Below are 20,946 nucleotides of genomic sequence, written 5' to 3'. Positions count from 1 at the left end.
GGTGTCCCTAAATCTTTGACTACTGGAAACTGAGACCAGATGGGGATAGATCAATTGAAATTGTCCCGTTCTGTTCATTCTCTCTGAAGCATCTGGTATGGGCCACTGTCGGAAGACAGGATAGTAGGCTAGATAGACCCTTTGTCTGACCCAGTGTGGCCATTCTTATGTTCTTAATATGCTTTAAATGGAGGCACGATCTACGGCTGTAAGAACCGGGGACAGAAAGGGTTACAGTGCTATGATCTATCTGACTCTGAAAGTAAGCTTGAACTGCTCGGAATCCCATTGGGCAGTGACAGAACACTATGAAATTATAGAAGGTAGAAATGGAAAAACCTATTAGGTCCTGTCCAATCCATGGGCCTGATTAAAGGCCATCATTGAATTTATTCCTACTGAAGTAAATTAGCTTTAGATCAGGCTCCGTCTCACAGCCAGTACAGGATTGTTCTCTATAGTACATTTTGTAGGGTTTCATCCTGTCCACTGTTACTTTAAAGGATAAATAAATTAAGATTGTGCCATCTTTTGCTAATGTTTTATAAAGAAGGCATTTAAAAAAAAAAAAAAGAGGGATCTGCTTTTTCTTTACCTTAGAAATTCTTAAAACACCAAGACTTCTCTTCCCTATTTTTGCTGGAGGACTCCTTGGAAGAGAATTGGAGTGCAAGCTTCCTCAGCTTGGTAGAAATGGACGGGGTAGAGGTAAGCCAAAACTGTCAGAAGGAAATATGTTCTCCCAACTGTTTGTCTGGTGTTTGAACAACAACAAACAAACACCAAAGGGCCAGAATTGCAGCTGGTGCAAACCAATGTGGATCTAACTTAAATTAAGTTGATTTAGACACACTGAGGAGCTGGCCCAAAGACTTTTAAAATAGTAGGATTGCAAATTATTCTAATTATTTATATATTCCTGTATTTATTTATACAGCACCTCCAAAGTGTGCTAAATGCTCAAAGGATAGGTCTCAACACTGATGTCACTTTTCTTAAAAATGACCATCAGGGTGAGTAAATGGCCTGTTTTTTTAAACTTCAGTGATGTAGATGTCAGGGTCCTGAAGGTTGGCTTCCTGTGAAGGAGAAATCAGTAATGCAGAGTCTGGATATGTATCTTAGTGTAGCTTGTTTATTTACCCTATATAACAAGTCCTGAATCAGATGTAGCCACAAATGGCATGTAGACAAACTCCTCTTTCAGAGATCTTAGCAGAAACACCAATGCCCATATCTTAGGCAGCCACTCTGCTCCCAGGATTGATTCTAGTTATAAGGCAGAGAGGAAACACTGTGTTTGCAACAGTTCACCTGAAAAGAAAAGAGCATCACAAAATGAACAAAATTCCAGCATTTATTCAGACTGTACACTGCTCCCACACAAAGAAAATGAACCTGTAAGGTTCTGGGTAACAGTGCCATCTGGTGATGCCCGCCATAACAGGAGCTTACTTTTATGTTAATTTTGCATGTTACGGACTCCTGACTGACCCTCTCGTTTCTCTACCTCAGAGATTCTCAACCAGGGGCCCAAAGCCCCCTGGGGGGCCACAAGCAGGATTTAGGGGGTCTTCCAAAATAAATCAGAGAGCAATGCTGGCGTTAGACTTGCTGGGACTCAGGGCAGAAAGCCAAAGCCCAAGTCCTGCCATGCAGGGCTGAAGCCCAAGCAACTTAGCTTTGCAGGCACCTTGTGGGTTGGGGCCTTGGGCAATTGCTCTGCTTTGCTACCCCCAATGTTGCCCCTGGCTTTTAATCTACTGGATATGCAGAAAAACAGTTGTGGCACAGGTGGGCCATGGCGTTTGTGTAGAATGTTGGGGTGGCCTCAGAAGGAAAAGGGTTGAGAACCCCTGCTCTACCTTGTTCAGGCAGAAACTCCACCCAGATAGAGTCTTACATCATCACAGGTTGCTGGGGCCAACTAGAGGAGGAACCGCTCCTGTGCAGCAGTCCTAACACACTGGAGGTGGGGAGAAATGAGGGCACACCTCCCTCTTCTAAGGAAAGACATGGGGGCGGAGGTGTGAGTGGCCAGGAGCACCTATCCTCCCCCACCACCAAGGGATGTAGAGTAAACTGGGGGAGCACGGGGAGAAATATCCCTCCTTTCTGAATGGGACCCACAAATTGAGGTGCGGGGACGGAGGAGCATTTGTTATCCCCCACATAAGAAACTGGAAGTGAGGTGGAGAAGCCTCCTGCCAAGAAAAATGGACGGGGTGGACAGCACTGCATGGGAGGGCTGTACTAAACCAATCCCTGATGTGTTGTTCCCTGCACTCTCCCTCTTGGTTTTTTTTCTGTGAGAGGAGTAATGATGAAACAAAAGCCAGCCAGTGTTTACAGACCACGACCCCAGCGAACACCCTTTCTGCGAGTGCTGTCAGAGGGGCTGGGGGTGACATCTGCAATGCACCCAATCTTCATTCCAGAATGAGCTAGAGCTCTGAGGGCTGACTGGGCACTAGGTCCAGGAGTCTTGGTTCTATTTCCACCTGTAGTTTGCAGCTTGATGTGAAGAGCAGTGATGCCCAGCTCCTTGCTGCTGCAGAGCTAACAATGGCCTGCTGCACTCCCCTCTCGGTAGCCCTTTGATTTGGTGCTGGAAGAAAAGGAGGAGGAGAAGGGTGTTCTTAGTTCCCCTCCATAGTGGGATGGGGAGGAATTCACAGGCTCAAAGGCCCAGATCCTCATGGAAGTTTGTGAATCTGCAGCAGATCGGAGTGTTGATTTCAAAATCTCACTGTAGGGAAGTTTTTCCAGATAATTATCCTAAATGCTTCCTTTTTTAATGTCATCCCATTCCCCATTGCTATCCCCCTGTGTACCACTCTCTTTCTTACCCTCATTGGGAATTACTCTCTTCAAATGTTTGCAAGCTGTTATTGTTATCACTTACTCCTTGCTTAACCAAGTTATACATATTCATCTCTTTTAATCTTTCCCCATAAAATCAGTCTCCTCTTCATTCCTCATCTCCTCCAGCTTGTCAATATCTTTCTAGTAACATGGTGCCCAGAACAGAATACATTCACCCCTGATTCTTGGAATCCGGCAGACTTGGAACCAGAGGGTGGGGGTCAAAGTGGCTTTATGTCACCTTTATGCCTAGATTCTGAGGACAGCCAGACAGGGTGTAACATTGACCTATGTAGGCTTGGGATTCCCCCTAGGCTTGGGGAATTCCTAGGCAGCTTTTTAATCCGGTATTACAACCCCTTTGTGCTGTGGACCCAAGAATCAACTCCAATATTCCAGATGTGGTTACACCCACATCCACAGATAAGGCTGTCACCTTCCTGTCTTGTGAGGTAATGTACTCAGCCCCAAATGACTACAGCTTCTTTTGCTTCCAGCTCATGTCTACCTTCAGTGATAGCTATTGCTCCTAAGTTTCTGGAAGCCGTAATGCTTCCTCAGTTTCTCCCCTTCATGGAGTATTAGACTTCTTCGAGTGCTTGTTCATGTCTATTCCAATCAGGTGTGTGCGCGCCACGTGCAAGGTCATTGGAAATTTTTCCTTTAGCGGCCCATGTCGGGTCAGCTAGGGAGCCCCCTAGAGTGGAGCCCTCATGGCGCTCAATATATGACCCTGCCGACCCAACCCCTCTTTAGTTCCTTTTTACCGTCCGTGGCGGTGCTGGAACTGCGTTTTGCTTGCTTGCAAGTGTTCCCTTAGCCTATTACCTAGTCCTACCCAGTTTTTGTTTTAGTAGTTAGTTTATTGTTATCTGTAGTTAGTATAGACTTGGTGGGTGGGATTGTTTCTCCCCTCACCCTGCCTTGGGCTTCGGGGCACGCTTGCATTCTACAGTGAGCGCAAGAAGCCTTTCAGGAAGTTGAACCAACTGTTTGTAGCGGTGGCAGACCGGATGAAGGGGCTTCCGGTCTCCTCACAACGCATTTCTTCCTGGATCACAGACAGCATCCATACCTGCTATGACCTTCCCAAGGTCCCGGCTCCCGCTATTACAGCCCACTCGACACGAGCTCAAGCCTCGTCCGCCGCTTTCCTGGCCTAGGTGCCCATCCAGGAGATCTGCAGAGTGGCAACCTGGTCCTCAGTGCACACGTTTACCACCCACTATGCCATCACCCAACATGCTAGAGAGGACACAGCTTTCGCCAGAGCGGTTCTCCAATCAGTGATTCCTTAACTCTGACCCCACCCTGGTGGGAGAGCCTGGGAGTCACCTGATTGGAATTGATATGAACATGCACTCGAAGAAGAAAAGACGGTTACTCACCTTCTTGTAACTGTTGTTCTTCAAGATGTGTTGTTCACGTCCATTCCAATACCCACCCTCCTTCCCCTCTGTTGGAGTAGCCAGCAAGAAGGAACTGAAGGGGGGTCGGGTCGGCAGGGTCATGTACTGAACACCACGAGGGTGCCACTCCAGAGGGCTCCCTAGCCGAACCAACAGGGGCTGCTGAGGGAAAAAGTTTCCGACGACCGTGCATGAGGCGCTCGCACACCAGATTGGAATGGAGGTGAACAACACATCTCGAAGAACAAAGTTACAAGAAGGTGAGTAATTGTCTTTTTGGAAATAGGTATCTTCAGATGGATTAGCTGTAGTTTTCCAAACCAACCTGTTGTTTTTTCCTGCCAATGTTTCTTGTCTCTCTAGATCCCTTTGTAGTATTTCTCTACACTCAGTGCTGTTTTAAACATTCACCAGTTAGTGCCTAGTCCTACTTCCCTTGAAGCCAATGGGAGCAGGATTAGACCCCTTTGTGTCATTTGTTGATTTAATTGGGATACTATTTACATCTGACCTCTTCCAGATCTTCATGAAAGATATAATTCGCACAGGGCATAACAGAGATCCCTGCAGCATCCCATTAGAAGCCTCGCCAGAAATTGATATTCAATTGTTTATCATTTTCTTTGCTTACAGTTCTTCAGTGTACATGGTCTTGTCATAGTGGGCATTTTCTGAAATCCTTCCACCATTGTGCCTAGCACTGGTGACCTCTACTAGGCAGGGTGGGCGTGCCAGTGTAGGCCAACCACCAGTGATTTTACCACTGTGTCTTCTAGACCTGCTCTGAGCAACGTTAGACAGAACAGTGATGAAAATGTAGCAGATGGCCAGTCTACACTGGTGCTTTGATATTACACAAGCAATATAAGTCAGGTTCTCAACCTTTTTCTCTCTGAGGCCCCCCCAACATACTATAAAAACTCCATGGCCCACCTCTGCCACAACACCTGTTTTTCTGCATATAAAACCCAAGGCTGGCATTAGGGGGTAGCAAGCAGGGCAACTGCCCGGGCCCCATGCCACTGGGGAACCCACAAAGCTAAGTTGCTCAGGCTTCAGGTTCAGCTCTGAGTGGCGGGGCTCAGGGCCCTGGGCTTCAGCCCCATGTGGTGGGGCTTCATCTTTCTGCCCTGGGCCCCAGCAAATCTAATGCTGGCCCCACTTGGCGCCCCCCTGAAACCTGCTTGTGGCCCCCCAGGGGTCCCCGGACTCCTGGTTGAGAACCACTGATATATGTTACAGCAGGCAGCCAGAGCTTGTAGGAAAGAGATCTTTATTGAGCATGCACAGTGGCCAGGGTTAGGTGCTAAAAGGCCTACGTTTGTCTGGTAGCAGATTGGCCCAGCTTGCATGCCTGAGCCCCTGGTGTCACACCAAATAAATCTGTTAGTCTCTAAGGTGCCACAAGGATTCCTCGTTGTGTTTACACCAAACTAAAAGTTACTCCTGAAACCTGACCCTCTTTCTCCACTTCCATTCATTGTTCTGCACCCACTGTTGCTAGCCTTGGTGGGAGAATTTCAGGAAATCCTCAGTGTAAAGGCAGCCCATGAGATTGGTGTTCCTTAGCCAGGCTAACAGGAAAAAGATCACATGGTAGGAGTGGTAGCTGGTACGGACAGGTCACTGCTATGAGGAATCTCACATTGCTGGGGCCTGAGTCTCCTCTCACTAATACCAATTGTATACAACTACTGCAATGAAGATGAGGTAAAATGAGAGGAGTATCAGGTCCCTGGGTGTTGATATGGTACTGCTACAAGGAAGTTCTTGCTTCTGGAATCCCAGTTGGCACTGATGGGGGATTTCTGGCAGAAAGCAGTGCTCAGAAGGGAATGTGGAGAACTCCCTTGGTTTAAAAAACAGAATAAAAGAATTTGCTTTAAAATGACAAATGTGTACGATCTGCCCATTGATTCAGATATATGGCCTGATCTTTCTCAAAAGTATTTAGGCACCTAACTTTCCTGGTGCATTAGATAGCATTAGATATCTTCCAGGTTAACACTCTTTTGCAAATGTAATCAGAGTAAACATCCTTTAGGGCCCTGATGAAGGAAAACTTGTTGAAGCTTTTGTCTCTCTCCTGATTGGTGGTTTGGAATTTACAAACTGTAAATTGGATTAAATTAGTAATACAAAGCAAAAGAGCTATTTTCTTCAGTGATTTGAGAAGAAAAGGAGGAAAGTAAATTCCTTACCCACTCTAGACTTTTAAATCAGTTGCTTAATTGCTAGCAAAAGCCATTGACTGAAAGAAAACAAGAGCTGATTGCAAATCCCCCAATCTGGGCTCATATAATTAAAACAAAAACAGCAGAATCAAGGTTGAATTTCAAATCCCAAATTCTCCCTAGATCCAAACATTTCCCCACACATCTTTTGTACCATCGTCTTTCCTCCTTTCACATGATTCTTGCAAAGATGGAAAACATATAAATAAAAAGCACAGGAGACAAATAAAAATGAAGATATTTATTCTCATTTGCAAACAGGCAGAGGAGGTGAGTGGGAGAAAGAAACATACTGATCAAAAGAAATTGGACTGTGAATTGCATATCACATCAATACATTTATCATTCTGCCAAGCCTGTTTTAACCCTCTTTCTTGCAATTGATATTTGTAATATATTTTTATTTATTTTGTTCCCTTCCCCCCCAAAAAAGTTATTTTCTGCCCTCTTCCTTTTGTTGGTTTTTCCCCCTTTTTTCTTTTTTTTCGTTCTTTCTTTTTTTAATATTCTACAATAAAGTTTTCTATTGGATAGTGCCGGGTCCCTCATTGATGTCTGCTTCCCATTGGAGCTTCGCAGAAGCTGACATCACTTAGGGAAAGAGGGGTTGGGCGTTGGGCTTGGTTGGAAAGCTTAGTTTATTACCGTCAACCCCGCCAGCTTGTCTTTGGCTGGGTCGGGTGCAACTTCCATTTTAGGTGTTAGATCTGAAAGAGGAGGCGAGGGGGAAAAAAAAGCCAGAAAGGAAGAAACAGCAGCAGATCCCAGAGGAGAAAGAGGTGGAGGAAAAAAATCACTACGTTGGCTGCTTTGCTTTTTTTTTTTTTTTTTAACCAACACCACATTTTGGCAGGGTTTTGCCAAATGTTTTGCCTCCTACATTTCCTTTAGAGATTTGTTGGAAAAGTCCACGTTAGAGTTTTGGGCGTGTGTGTTTGCAAAGAGACCGTAAAAAGGGGTCTCACGTAGGGAAATTTTTGCTGGAGACTGACATTGTCATCCTGAGAGATTAGAAGGGAAGTTATAGGGCAGAGGAACAGCCGCACTGACAACTTTTATTTATTTTTGCTTTTATTTCTTCCCCCGGTACTTAAAAAAAAAACCCACAAGGAGGAGAAGCAAACTTATAGATCTCGCCACTGCAGCTCCTGAGAAGGGAGAAAGCCAGGGTAAGAATCGTGTGGTTTTTTGGTTTTGGTTTTTTTTGTTTTTTTTTTTGTAAATTCATCTCATCTCTTGTTTTAACGCTTGTTGTTCACTTTGGATTTTTGTTCCTTTTGTACTACAAACTAACAACTTCTCCTGGGCTGAGTTGCTGGGAAGCTGTTGTTTTTTGTGGTGTCTTCTGTGCAGGCTGGGGGAGGAATGTGATTGGGGTTGGAAAGTGGGTTTTTGGTTTTATTTGCGCCCTTTAAGATATTAATTTTAAAACTTTTTGGGAAACTGAGTTGTAGGGAGGTTTTGCAGTTGATAAAGTATTTGTATTAAGCTGTATTCTGGTTGGGAGTGTTGCGGTCTATTCTCTATGTCTCAGATCCACACTTTCTGCTTGGGTGGATCCCATTTTTTCCCCCAGGTGCAGTTGGGTGGGGACCTTTCACCTTTTAGTCTTCTAAAAAGAATCCATGTTGAGCTAGAACCTCTTTTTAATGCTGAATATGGGGGGAGGGGTTAAAAAGATTTGGAAAAAGGGGATATTTTTCACAGATTCTAAGTTCTAATCAACAAGTTGAAGCGGATGAGGAATGACTTCGTTTTAAAGCCTCTATTAAGTGTGGAAATCTAAACCCGGTTCACATTCTACGCCCGAGACTTTGCTTATGTTAAAACTTACTGGAAGAAAGCAAAATTAAAAAAGGCTTTAAGCAAACTTATTTTGAAGCAGTACTTTAGGAACTCCGAGTCTAATAGACTTTTTTGTAGTCTAATGTACTTTTTTTTTTTTTTAAAGTTGTTTCCCTGTAACTTTCCTTAGACTCTTATGTTTAGTCTCTTGGAAGCGTGTTGAGGATTGGGGTTTCTAGACGCTACTAAGAAAGTACTTATGTAGCCAGCTCACTGGGAACTAGGACGTTGGGCTAGTTTCTAGTCCTGAGAGTCGTCATCTGTAAGCTTAACTCCTCCATTCAAAACAAAACAAAAGCCTGGAATTCGATATGGCACTAATTGCAACAAACTGGGGCGGAGAAACAGTCTGTGCTACTGTTTAAAATTATTATAGGAAGTTTAATTTGTCTCCTAAGCGTACTTTTAAAAACATACTTTCTCTTCTCTTTCCCTCACTTTGCTGTGCACAGATTGTGATGTCTTGTTATATTTAAGGCTCTTGTGGCCAGAGATCCTGGGGGAATTTTCCAGGTGGGGAAAAAAGCAGCAAGCAGTCTAGTTTCTGGAAACTTGTTAAGACCCATGCCCTACATCTAAGCACCTGTCTCTCTTCTCCCCTCACCTGAGGTTTTGGTCTTGGGTGCATCAGAGCAAGAAAAGGGGGTGTTCTATTTAGAGAGTGGCTAGAGGACAGGTTTGGAAATGGTCTGTGGGTTTCAGTGATGGCTCATGTTCTATTTAGTACTCCTCATAATTCTTCTCTCCCCACTCCTTCCCTATCTGGATTATAAAGGGTTGGTGTAAGAGGGTAGCTGCTGAGAACAACTAATGGTGTTGGCTGTAGTAGCCTTTCACAGCCAGGGAGCCCAGAGGAAGTGCTCTGACAGCTGGCAAAAGAACATGGGCACTTCTGAAAGTAGATTCGGAATGACTTGATGTCTCTGCTGGGTTACCGTGAGTGGTGCCACTCTTTGCTGGTACTTCCCACCCCCAAAGCTGATTGCAATACCCTGTTCCTGTGATCAGTCTTGTGGCCTATCTGTAGGGCCTGGAGTGTGGCCTTGGGCTCACTTATTGCCTTACAGCATTGTCTAACCCCCTCATCCTTCTCCTCTCATGCTAGGAGTTATGTTGGCTGGTTTCTGGGGTGTCTGAGATTTGAGTGAAGCATGTAACCTTGACCTCTCGTCCCAACCCCCTCCCCCCCCCCAAAAAAAAGAAAGAAAAAGAGAAAAAGAAGTAATCTTTCTGTGCCAATCTCCTAATTCTGAGCAGGAGAGAGAATGCATCTCTCTTTGGACAGGCCTTTAATGTTGGAGTAAGGGACGGCTAGCATTGCAAATGGTATCCTGCACTTTCCCCCTGCAACATAGTTCCCTTTGTTAAAGTAAGGGAAGTTGCTTATGTGTGTTAGAAGCAGTGAGTATTTTGTGTGTGGAGGCCTTTCCTGGGGGCTGGGGGGTATCCGGGCCCAAGGTTATGTGCTGTGATGCCTCCCTAAGATTTTGGCCTTTGGAAGGGGAGAAAGAGTTGGGAATTGGGATTAGGTGTGTGTGAGGAACCCTATGTAGACTAGACTAAAGCTGGCCAGGGCAGATCTCAAACTGTTACCTCTTCCTAGACTCTCCTGTTATCTAATTTGCCTCCTCCTTTGTTCTTGCAGGGAAGGGACTGTGCCTCTAGGGAGGGTCAAAACTGCTAGGTGGAGCCCATCTAGCGTGCCCCCCCCACCCGCAAAAAAACCCACAACCCCCACAGACTCCTGGTAATGTGGCAATTTATTTATTATAATAATTTAATAATAAAAAAACCCTTTTTCTCTGGCTCAGTCTAACCAGTGACATTGAAATGTCTCCAGTAAAGGAAAAATCCCACAGCAGCCCACTCCCAAGTGTGCTGGGTGCAGCTGGCTATTTTTTTCCCTCGTATCAGAGGGTTAGCTGTGTTAGTCTGTATCCACAAAAATAACGAGTCTGGTGGCACCTTAAAGACTGTTAGTTTAACTAACAGTCTTTAAGGTGCCACCGGACTCCTAGTTGTTTTTTTCCTGCTTTCATTGGCAGCTCTCGTCAAATAGCAGTACATCTCTTCCCTCCCCACCCTGCCCCTTCTGTGCCTCTTGTTCTGAGGGACTGTTGCCATTTATCGTACAAAGCCCTGTTATAGAATTGGGGCTGTCATTTTTTTTTTTTTTTGGTGTGGGGGGGGAAGTAGTCTTGAAGGGATTCTGTCTTAGGTATTTATATGGCCCACATCACCATATATCTGAGCCTCTTACAATTTTCAATGTATTTTTTTTTTTCCTCACTCCCAACGCCCCAGTGAGGTATGGCGGTGCTGTTCTCCCTGTTTTACAGAGTCTCTCTGTGCCTCAGCTTCCTAAGTCTATGGCAGAGCAGGGACTTGAATCTTGGTCTTCAAAATCTCAGGCCTGTGCTCTACCCACAGGACCATCCTTCCCCCCCCCAGGAAGGAGTCTGTCGGTCCCTTGAGGTGCCAGGATTCAGCATTCAGGCTCGATAATGTCTGAATACCTTGAATTCCATGGGTTCCTTAATAGTAGGATAGAGGCCTTGAACGCTTCTTCCATCCCCCTCTCTTGCTTTGCTTGTAGTTTTTGGCTGTTGATAGGATGGAGCATCACTGGGCACCTCACTGAGCCCAACCAGAAGCGGGATTCTTGGATCCTTTCTGTGCTTCCCATTCATCACTTGGAACAGGACTAGATATGGCTGTAATAATACTTAGCCTTTCCCTAGTGTCTTCCATCTGAGGCACTCAAAGCATTTTAGAGACACTAAACTTAGTCTCAGCCCCTCCTCAGTGGCAAGAAAACATGATTGTCCCAAATTTACTGATGGAGAAACTTGAAGTACAGTGATTTCACCAAGGTCACATGGTGAGGTGGTGGCAGAACTGGGAACAGGTTCTGTGAGTCTTGAATTCCAATCCCTTCTAACTATAGGAATATACATTTTCTGTATTGTTCTTTCCTTCAGCTCCCCAAAGAAGTTGCTGCTTTCCTGTTTATGGTGGAGCAGGGGATTAGAACTGATGCAGACTCTAGTTTTCAGGTCCACTTTCAAATTCAGACAGGGCACAAAGATGAACTTGGGGCTCATCCTGTTCATTTCACCCCCTGCTCCCCAATGCACATGGTTGTGTACATAGCCAAACCACAAAACCTGGTGTAACCAGCTTTCTGCTCAGAGGCACAAGTCTGGAATAGCAAAGGGTGATGCAAGGCAGAACTGAGGTGCATTGAAAGAACTGTTGGTGGGTGAGATAGGAGCTGGACTGGAATAACAGGAGTGCTTTAGGGAAGAGTGGGGAAGCCAGCATGCTGTATGCCCTGCATACAGAGCTGGTTCTAAGCAGATAGCAAAGTAGAGGAGACTGTCACAAATACTTTTTGCTCACATACTTAAAAGCAGTTTTGAAGCTTGTCGTCCTCAATGTCTGATTGAACTTGGTTGGGACCCTGTGCATGCAGATGACTGACCTTTCCTTGTGCAGTGCATTCTTGCGGAAATCTTACAAGGAGCCTCTCTGGAAGGGTAGGAAGAGGAAAACAACTGGCTTGGTGTGTACTGGACAACTTTGCTTGATTCATGCAGGTTTTCTATGATATGACTAGCTGCCTCCCTTCTGGCTCTGATGCTAGGCCTGGATGCTCTTGTGCAGTTGCTGTGGAGCTCAGGAAGCTTGATCTAGAGGACAGGGCTCAGTCATGAGATTCAAGTTTTATTTCTGGCTTTGTGCAGTCTACCCTAAGGGAAATTGAGGGACAATCTGGAAAAGAGGAGTAGCTCCCTACTTTGTGGGGGTTGTGAGGTTTAACTCAATGTTAGTATAGCACTTTAAGATCCTTGGACAACAAGGCTGCATCAGTAGATGTGAAGCTCGATGGCTTCAGTGAGCCTTTATCCTGGAAGAAAATGTCATCCTTTCCCATATAATTTCTTTAACAGCCTCAATTGCTAACAGTGATAGATGGAATCAGCCAACAGTTTGGGTTTCTAAATGTACAGGTATGTTAGCTAATGAGGAGATAAAACTCAAACCCGTTGGCTAAAATGGGTAGCCTCAGTTGTCCTGTGAAACCGCTCTGTGCCTTTCATAGGGCTTGACTCTCTGAGGTACTCAGCTATGGCTTGGAGGACAAGAATGTTTTCTGTAAGCATAATGCTATTGAAAAGGTCGGGATTTATAGCCCCTTATAACCAAAGTCTCCTGGATTCACACGGCAGACACAGGCCTGGCATAGCAGTAAAAGCTACTGCCTTTGTGTCTCGATTCTGGGCTTAGATTGGACAATCCCCCTTCACATGTAGGGGGAACTCTTGGCCCAGCTAGTCCTTGGTTAGAAGACTCACAACAACTGAGGCAATGGTGACCAGTTTGTGTGGACACCTGTCTCACTCGGAAATGGGCTGACTCGCACCTACTTTCACATAGGCCACCAATGTCTACTTTCAGCCACTGCCAGATTGGAACCAGAGCTCCAACAGACTTTTCTGGCCTCTTCCCACAGTGATTCACTTGCCAGTAGTGGTTTAGTGAAGATGGTTGATGTTTCTATTGAATTTTGCTGCCAGGGAGACTTGTCCTGAGTAGAATTGTTGATCTTGTTAACCGAAGCATTTACTAAGTTTCTTGTGTTCCCTTGTGACTGTGTGTCTTGGGTGGGGACAAGGCCTGGGGTTAGATGTGGTTATTGACACCACATGGTCATCAAATCTTGGACAACAGCTTTCGGTTCCTCTTAAAGGAGGAGATGAATTTCCCCATTGGTGATATCACTTCTTATTTAGTGGTCTGTATCAAACCACACAACGAAGAGGGAGGGAACTGAGGGGGTGGCTGTAGAGGAAGAGAATGGTTGCTTGTGCTGCTTAATTATCAGGCAGTGTGCCCAGGAGAGAGGAAGAGACACGTGAGCTTTTAATGGGGTGCCATCTGTGCTCCCACCCTTGCCCTTGAGCAAGGAATATGGATAGGTGTCTGTACCCTGATGCTCACAGTGGAAATTCTAGGTGTGAACCCTGGAAGCCAAATGTGACCTTGGTCCTTGACCTCTTAGGCCTGGTCTTAACCTAAAACTTAGGCTGACCTAGCTATGTCGTGTGTGTGTGTGTGTGTGAGTGTGTGAAAAATTCACCCCTCCTGAGAAACCGTAGCTAAGCTGACCTGAACCCCAGTGTAGACACCACTAGGTTGATGGAGGAACAGCCTTTCGAGGTGGTGGATTTACTACAGTGATGGAAGAGGCTCTTCTGCCGGTGTAGCAAGTGTCTGTGCTACAGCAGTACTGTCGTAAGCACTTCTTTGTAGACCTACAAACTAAGGGTATATCTGTCTGAGCAAGAATGATGGGAGGTATCCCTTCCCTGCTCTTACGGTTGTCTTAGTAGTGTAGGCAGATCTGGCTCCAACACTGTCCCCCTCATGCTGTTAAAAACAACTATTAACAATATCCTCCACCATGATGGCTGGTGTAGAGGGCCCTGTGTTGGCAGACCCTCCTTGGTGCAGAAACTATTGCTGCTCGTGTAGCAAAGACTGGAGTGGTGGTGTAGCACAGCCTTGAAGATGGTGTGGTGGGCATACCAGTGCAGGGAAAGAATAGCCTCTCCTCCAGCAACTAGAGCAGTCTGGCAAAACTTGGGAATTAGAGGGATATCTGGGGTTTCCCTGAGAAGGTAGCGCACTAGGAAACCAAGCAGCATTTGCCAAAGCTGCAGTGAGACTGTATTTGCACCTCTTTTAAAATGGCTGTTAATGTTCCAGGACAGGTGAAAAACCGCTTCTGGCTTCACGCTTAACTGTATCCAGTTGACTTAATTTGGAAGTCCACATGTTGGGATGGGAAATGGGGGATGTTGGTGTCAGTCCATTGGCTAAACACGTTTGGACAAGACTTATCTCCATCTCTTCTTTCCCAGCCCTGGCTGCTCTACCCCTAATAGAAGTAACACCCATTGTGGCAAACCCTGCTCAAAGTTCACTGGCTTCCCTCCACCAGCAAATCCTGGCTGTAGGAATCTGGAAGTCTGATTGAAGTCTGCTGGCATATATCATTCCCTAGTATGCTCTTTCAGCAGGCAGCTATTTCATAAAAGTGGGGGTTGGGAAGAAATGGTGTGGACACCACTTCTCTGCCCACTTCCTTCCCTTCAGATTTCTCTTCTTCTTGTGGCTGTCGCAACTGCAGAAGGGTTATTGTGAACAGATACCACATGCTTCAGGAGCTGGTGTGTGGCTCTCCACCCCCCCGAGCTTAGGTGGCCTATAGTAGAGGAGCTGTGGGTGGCCCAGGAGTACACTAACAACATGGAGGCTGAATTCCCATCCTGAATAGGAGCAGGAAAGTGCCTCTAACCCCAGAACTTAGGAGGATTCTTCACCAACCTCCATCTCACACTGCTTTCCATCTAATCCTTGGGTCTCTCTATCAATGCAGGGAGCAAAACAAATCTTGTTGCTCCTTGATGAGACTCTTGTCTCATCTTGAACCCTTAACTGGGGAACCTCTGCACCCTGTCCTCTCCTCCACTGCTATCCCTACTCCTTTTCTCTTAACTGAGGGCTCTGTCTAAGAGAAAAGTGGGTTATCTCAGCCAGAACGACAGTGTGTGGATAACTTCTGCGGGTGGGTGTGTCACATCAACCTGAGAAAATACATAACTGCAAAGGCCTCTTTCCTTCACTAGATCAGTAGTTCACTGATCTCGTTTGCATGTTTCTGGCATGCCCCTGCCCTGTAGGAGGAGTGCATTCCTCAGAGCGTGTTGCTGCATGCAAAGCTGCTGCTACTACCTAGCTATGTGATGTCAGACAGGTTGATTTTTGTCTACGGGGTAAGGGGGAGGGTGAAGCGAGTGACACTTTCCTTTTATGAACTAAAATCCCATATCAGGGGGCCACTCCCTGGAGGGATCCTCTGTGATGTGGAAACAGGCTTGGACCCCAAGCCCCACCTCCTTTGAATGCTCCCTCTTGTGACTTTAATTACCAATGTACTGTTACTGGATGTGGTCCTTGGGAGATTACATCAGACTGACAACAAACAGGAAACCTTCTCTCCCTCCCCTGAAGCCTCACCCTGTTTCTGTATCCAGTAAATGGCCTGGTTGGAAGGCCACTCTGCTGGTCCACAAACACCTGCTCTGTGGCCAGTCTGAGAAGGGCTCACCTCTATGTGCAAAACAGGAGATGTGGCTACAAGCCAGGTGGGGAGAGGGTAGAAGGAGGAGGGTCTTCATTGTGCTCTTGCGCCCCAAATTTATGCTGTCGGGAACAAGCATAGGCATTCACTTCTTGCAGCTGATCAGCATCCCAGGTTACAACTACTAGTGCTTCACCGCTAGCATTTCCTACAATGCCTAGTATGGGATTTCTCCTCCCTTCTCTGCCTCCCCCGGGTGCTTGTGAGGTTAAGTGGGAGGTGACACCAAAACTGGGGTCATCTACCAATGATGGTTGGACATGAGGGGCTGCACACCTGACAGATTCTTTTAGCTTCAATAAAGTGAGAGGTTTAAGGAGGCTAGTAGTAGGTGGAAATGGGACATACACTCCCCATTTGTGAGTAACTCCAGTGAGACATACCGTGGCACTAAAACCATGTGGGGGCATGGTGCCAGAGAGGATACTCCTGTTTCAGGTGTGAGTGCACTGCTCTAGCAATGCAATGTGGCTATTTAGTGTGCTCTTTGGAGAGGGGACATTCTCCAGTAGGGGGAGGTGGCCTTGTCTGGCTGCCCATTGTTCTGAGGGCATGGGTGGAGAGTTGGGTAAGTTTAGTGAAGAGATGACCCTCTTTGTTGGCACCTGATGTAGTGGGTGAATTAAACCACTCTCGCTCCTTCTCCCCTTGTGCAGATACGTTGTGGCAGAGATGGTACTGTCTGTGTTGCAGCCTTGGTTTATAGTTCAATGTCTGTCTCCCCATTGGTTCCAGGGAGTCTCCTCTCTGCACTTTGGGGGATGCAGGGAGCAGCGCTTGGCAGGACGTTGTATTTTGTGCCTTTCCTTTCCCGCAAGGTTCTATGTCACTTCCTGTCTGATCAGGAAATATTGGTTTCCTTCCCTTCTGCCTCCACAGAGGGCAGAGAAAGCTGTTTGGGGGTGGGGTGGGTGGGGAATGGATGGGGGAGGGGATATACAGATGCAGTTCTGGAGAAACGTGTTAGAGCAACGGCCCATGGATAATGGAAGTCCTCCAGCTTTGCTGTGTGCCCTGGGGCAGGTAGAGGTAGGGCAGTGCCAATGCTGTTGGAGGAATGGGAAGCTCTCTACCCTGTTTGCACTGTATTTTTGTTCTCTAGCATTCATAATAATGCCATTCAGTCCTTATTTGACTAGGATAGACAGGTCCTGTTCAGGTCTCCTTCCCTCTGCCCTCATCTCAGTTTGCTGATGCACTTTAATCCTGACGTGTGGCATCCTGTTATTCCAGTCCTCGTCCTTGCTCACAGTCAGTTACATGTAATTGTGAGCTCTGGTCTCAAATACTGTGCCAGATGATATATTCACCAAGATAGTTCTATTTTTCCTCTTCTCTATGGGAGGGGGTGTGTGGGCATAGGAGCGGTTGTGGATCTCAGCAGGACCCCAGGGTGGTGTGATATCTGGTAGTACATCCATGGTGTGAAGAGCTGTGAGCGCCCACTACAGCTCCACACCCCCAGGGGAAGGTGGCTACTGTTCCAAGTTGGTGAAGTGAATCTTCCCCTTTAGGGGTGATTCAGTCTTTGGCTCTCATATCCTGCTCCTCCAATTGCTTTCCTTACCCAGTCCTTTCTTTCATCAGGATTTCTAAATCTGTCTGTGTGTGTGTACGCATGCTCAGTTGGAACAAGGGGCATCCGATGAGGTCATGCTGAATTGAGCTAGGTTTCTTGTACCATCTCCTTCTGATACCCTTTGTGAGTCAGCTTGTGAGCGTACCTGAATGGGGGAGGGTAGGGAGGGAGAGGAGATTTGGCAACCCACAGAACATCCTTGCTTGTATCAAGCACAGCAGCATGGTTTGTGTGGAAGGCAATTACCACCTCACTGTGCAGATTTCCCTTTCCTGGAAATGCTGTATTAGACTGATTTCAGCAATTCCCTGCCCACCACTCCCACACACAACATGACTTCAGCCTCTCTAAACCACCTGCCTGTTTGTTCAGAGTGGTGAAACAGGAGCTCAGTGAATTAACTGGCAGGGTTTCATTTGAGGAGATGAGGGATGGGCTCAGAGGAGGAGGTGCATGTCTGGGTGAGGGAATGGGTAGAAATCAATTTTGAAAATGTCTTATTTTTCCAGCTGTTCAGCAGTGGAGGGTGTCTCTCTGTGACTGAACTTTGTAAATGGAAAGTAAAACTGTAGGGCTTTCCGAGAGGATCAGTCATTCTTCAGTCAGGATGGTGGCAGAAACGTGCTCCAATTCCTGCAACTGCTGTTCTTCTGGGATCTCACTTAAGATCCTAAGCTAAATCAAAGAAATTCAAAACCCCTCTTCTGGGTGTCTGATATGGACCTTAAAGGTGGGTAGGAGCTATGGAAGCTTTACTGTATAAGGCAGTTTGCCAGTGCATCGCAAGCTGTGCAGTGCCCCCTACAAATCGACTCCCGGTTCATCCTATTTCCCTGTGTGCCTTCATGTGTTCTCTGATCCCTCATCATACCAGATGCAGGGTAGCCCTCTGTATGCAGGGTACAACAGTTGGTCAGATTATCTCTCCTGGGCTGCAGCACCTTATTCTGCTCCATAGCTGTGTGGATTCCTCTATGTCTGCAGCTGTGCTGTCAAAGAGGAAATGGCCTGAGCCCAGTAGGTGGGATGTGGGGAGCACAGAGGGTTGAAGACCAATGATGGCAAGTGAATGGGGCAGGAGTGAAGTCCATGTAACTTTGGCATCTGCCCACCAGCTGAATCACTTTTCCTTCTGGCTGCTTTGCTCAGACTTCCCATATTGTCCCTATGGCTCAGTGCTAGGCAGCAGTTGTGACTGGCAGAGCTATAGTCTTGGGATGTTGGTGCCATGGGGACATCTTGGTACGTTCTGTCCAGGTGCAGTCCCTCTACCGTAGATGTCCCTTAAACTAGACTGTCCTCGTTAACTGCTATTTCCAGTGTGATGTGCTACTAGTATTGCAGCATCTGTTGTGGGTCCTCTGCAGAAGAGTCTGCTCTAAATTCCCTCTTAGGTGCTGTGGCTCTGCTAGCCCTTCCCATCTGCTGCACTCTTACTCTGTGTGAGAAGGCCACACTCCTGACTGGCACGGTGTTGTGTTGTCACCAGGGTTCAGCCCTCCTCACCCTGAGGGACTTTGCTCCCTTGCAGCTGATAGGAGAGGCCTTATCTGTACGAACTTATGGGGCCTCTGTTTGCTGTAAAGCAGTGCTACAGAGGCTGCGTGGACTTTCCCATTGAGCATCTTTTGAGGGGTGGGGAGAGCAGAGAATGAAGGCAAGGGACATCCTAACCTGTAGGGAGATGGAAATGTTTTTTCAAGGTTGTAGGAGGAAAAGGGCTGAAGAGCCTCAAGGCTCCTCAGGGACAGGGTTCTGACCCAGAGCTGTGCTAGGAGGAGGGGTTTGAGCATGGGATCTGGGGTTTTAACTAGCTTATGTTCTCTGCTGTCTCATAAGGAGTCCCTGTAGGCACAGTGGCAGGAGCTGTTGAGCTGAACTGTAAATCTGTAACCTTCTCCCTGCCCCCAACCCCAGAGTCCCTGATTCTTCACCTGGTATGCCTGTTGTGAAATGGCCTCCTCTCAGGCTGGCCCTAGGGGTGTGCGTAGGGGGCAGTGCAGTGGGGAGGGAAGGGCTGTTTTCCTTGACAGGGAGCTGCACTGGGCGAAGTGGGAGTTCTGGCTGGTGATTGGCGAATGGGCCACTCTGGAATGCTCTGGCCCATTTCCCAGAATCCAGCGCTTTCTGTTTGTTTGTTTCTGAGCCCTAGGTCTGGTGCTACTGTGACAGGAAGTGGAAAAGCTGGGAGGGAGGGGGAGAGGCCTGTGTGCCTGTGAAATCCCTTTGTCCCCAGAGAGCAGCTCAGCCTCAGCTGCAAATTCCCACAGAGAAGAGAGCTGCCTTTGTGCTGCTAAAGTGTTTCCAACATGTGAGACTCCTGTGCTGGGGTGGGGGCTGGGAGTGTGAATCTTGACATGGGTGCCCATGGCCTGCTATGTGGATCCTGCTATGCTTGGAAGAGAGGCTGGGGTGAATGGTTGCTGGTGTGGGGAGGGCAGGCAGCTCTGGGGTATCAATCCAGCACTCTAGTGTGTGGCTCCTGCTGGGACATGGACCCTGGCATTAGTGTCCTGGTATGTGGCTCAGGTTTGAAGGTGTATTCCACTGCGGTGGTTTAAGTAGAGGAGGAGCTGGCTGGGTGGATCTTGTGCAATGGGATCCACATGCCCTCTAGGGGCTGGGGCTGGCTTTACTGCAGGAAGGGGAGAGCTGAGGCTAGTTCCTGTGGCTGTAATATCTAGAATGCAGTGGTTTGGCTCCTCAGAGCCACTTTTGGTATGGTACTACTCTTTCCTCTCGAAGTGGGGAGCTCTTAAGATACTCTGTTCCAAGCTGCATTGAGCCCTTAGGGAGGAGGGTACAGGGAGAAACAAGTAGCAGTTAGCATGAAACCTGTGACAGGCTGCCCCGTCATGGCCAGTGGGGCCCCCCTCCAATTTGCTGCTGCATACCTACTCTCAAATCTGAATGTGGAGAGGAGTTTGCTCTCCGATCTCTGAGGGGAGTCAGGAAGTGCCTGCACAGGGATAATTCACCTCTGTCTAGACAGAAATGGAATAAATAACTTTTTTACTCTGCATTTTTTTCTCCCACTCTGTATGGGTCCCCAGCTGTGCAGGGAATGGGGGCATCTCAGGCGTTTGCGTAGCTGAGCCCACAGCCTCTTGCCAAGGAGGGCAGCCCTTGAACACACACGCATACAAATCTGCCTTTGACTGCCAGAGAGGACAGCTGCCCTGGAGCCAGATTGCTGACATACCAGTGGAACAATCTTTTCCCTCTGTTCTGCTGCCGACCCGCCCGCCCAGCTTCCTTCCCTTCTGCCAGCTCCACTTGGTTCTCTCTTTCCCCCTGCAAGTCGAGAGGAGGTGTAACCGAGTTACAGCCTGGGAAGATCAGCGTTCATGTTGTGCTCCTGTTGCAATGGTGTTTCTGAGCAGGGTGGCTGAATTGCCTCGGTCTGGAGGGATAGGGAAATGAGGGCAAAGGAGAGGTTTGTAGAATCTTCATGTGGAATGAATGCAGAGGTTGAATTTCCTGGGTACCCCAATAGTGTGGGGGAATCCCCACTGTTACTCCGTGGGTCTTTTGTGTATCTAAAGCAAGGGTTCTCAGACTGGGGGTCGGGACCCCTCCGAAGGTTGTGAGGGTATTACATGGTGGGGGGAGGGAGGGTCGTGAGCAGTCAGTCTCCATCCCAAACCCTGCTTTGCTTCCAGCATTTATAATGGTTTTAAATATATAAAAGGTGCTTTTAATTTATAAGGGGGGTTGCACTCAGAGGCTTCCTATGTGAAAGGGGTCACCAGTACAAAAGTTTGAGAACTACTGATCGAAAGGAATTTCCCCTCTGCAACAGAG

General features: G+C 47.2%; 1 protein-coding gene across 11 annotated transcripts in view; it reads left to right on the top strand.

Moving 5' to 3' along the window:
* Positions 1 to 7,073: 7,073 nt before the first annotated feature.
* Positions 7,074 to 20,946, top strand: part of CTNND1 (catenin delta 1) — a 58,953-nt gene continuing 45,080 nt past the window's right edge. For 2 of the 11 annotated variants that reach the window (XM_043548562.1, XM_037899322.2), the window contains exon 1: positions 7,085 to 7,677. The gene's annotated coding sequence lies outside the window, so the exon portion shown is untranslated. Of the gene's footprint in view, positions 7,678 to 9,998; positions 10,101 to 20,946 lie in introns of all 11 variants that reach the window. The other 9 variants (XM_043548561.1, XM_043548554.1, XM_043548557.1 and 6 more) reach the window with 9 other exon arrangements.

This window comes from Chelonia mydas, chromosome 6 (assembly GCF_015237465.2).
Source record: "Chelonia mydas isolate rCheMyd1 chromosome 6, rCheMyd1.pri.v2, whole genome shotgun sequence".
NCBI classification, from domain to species: Eukaryota; Metazoa; Chordata; order Testudines; family Cheloniidae; genus Chelonia; species Chelonia mydas.
This window is presented reverse-complemented; position numbering and strand designations above follow the sequence as displayed.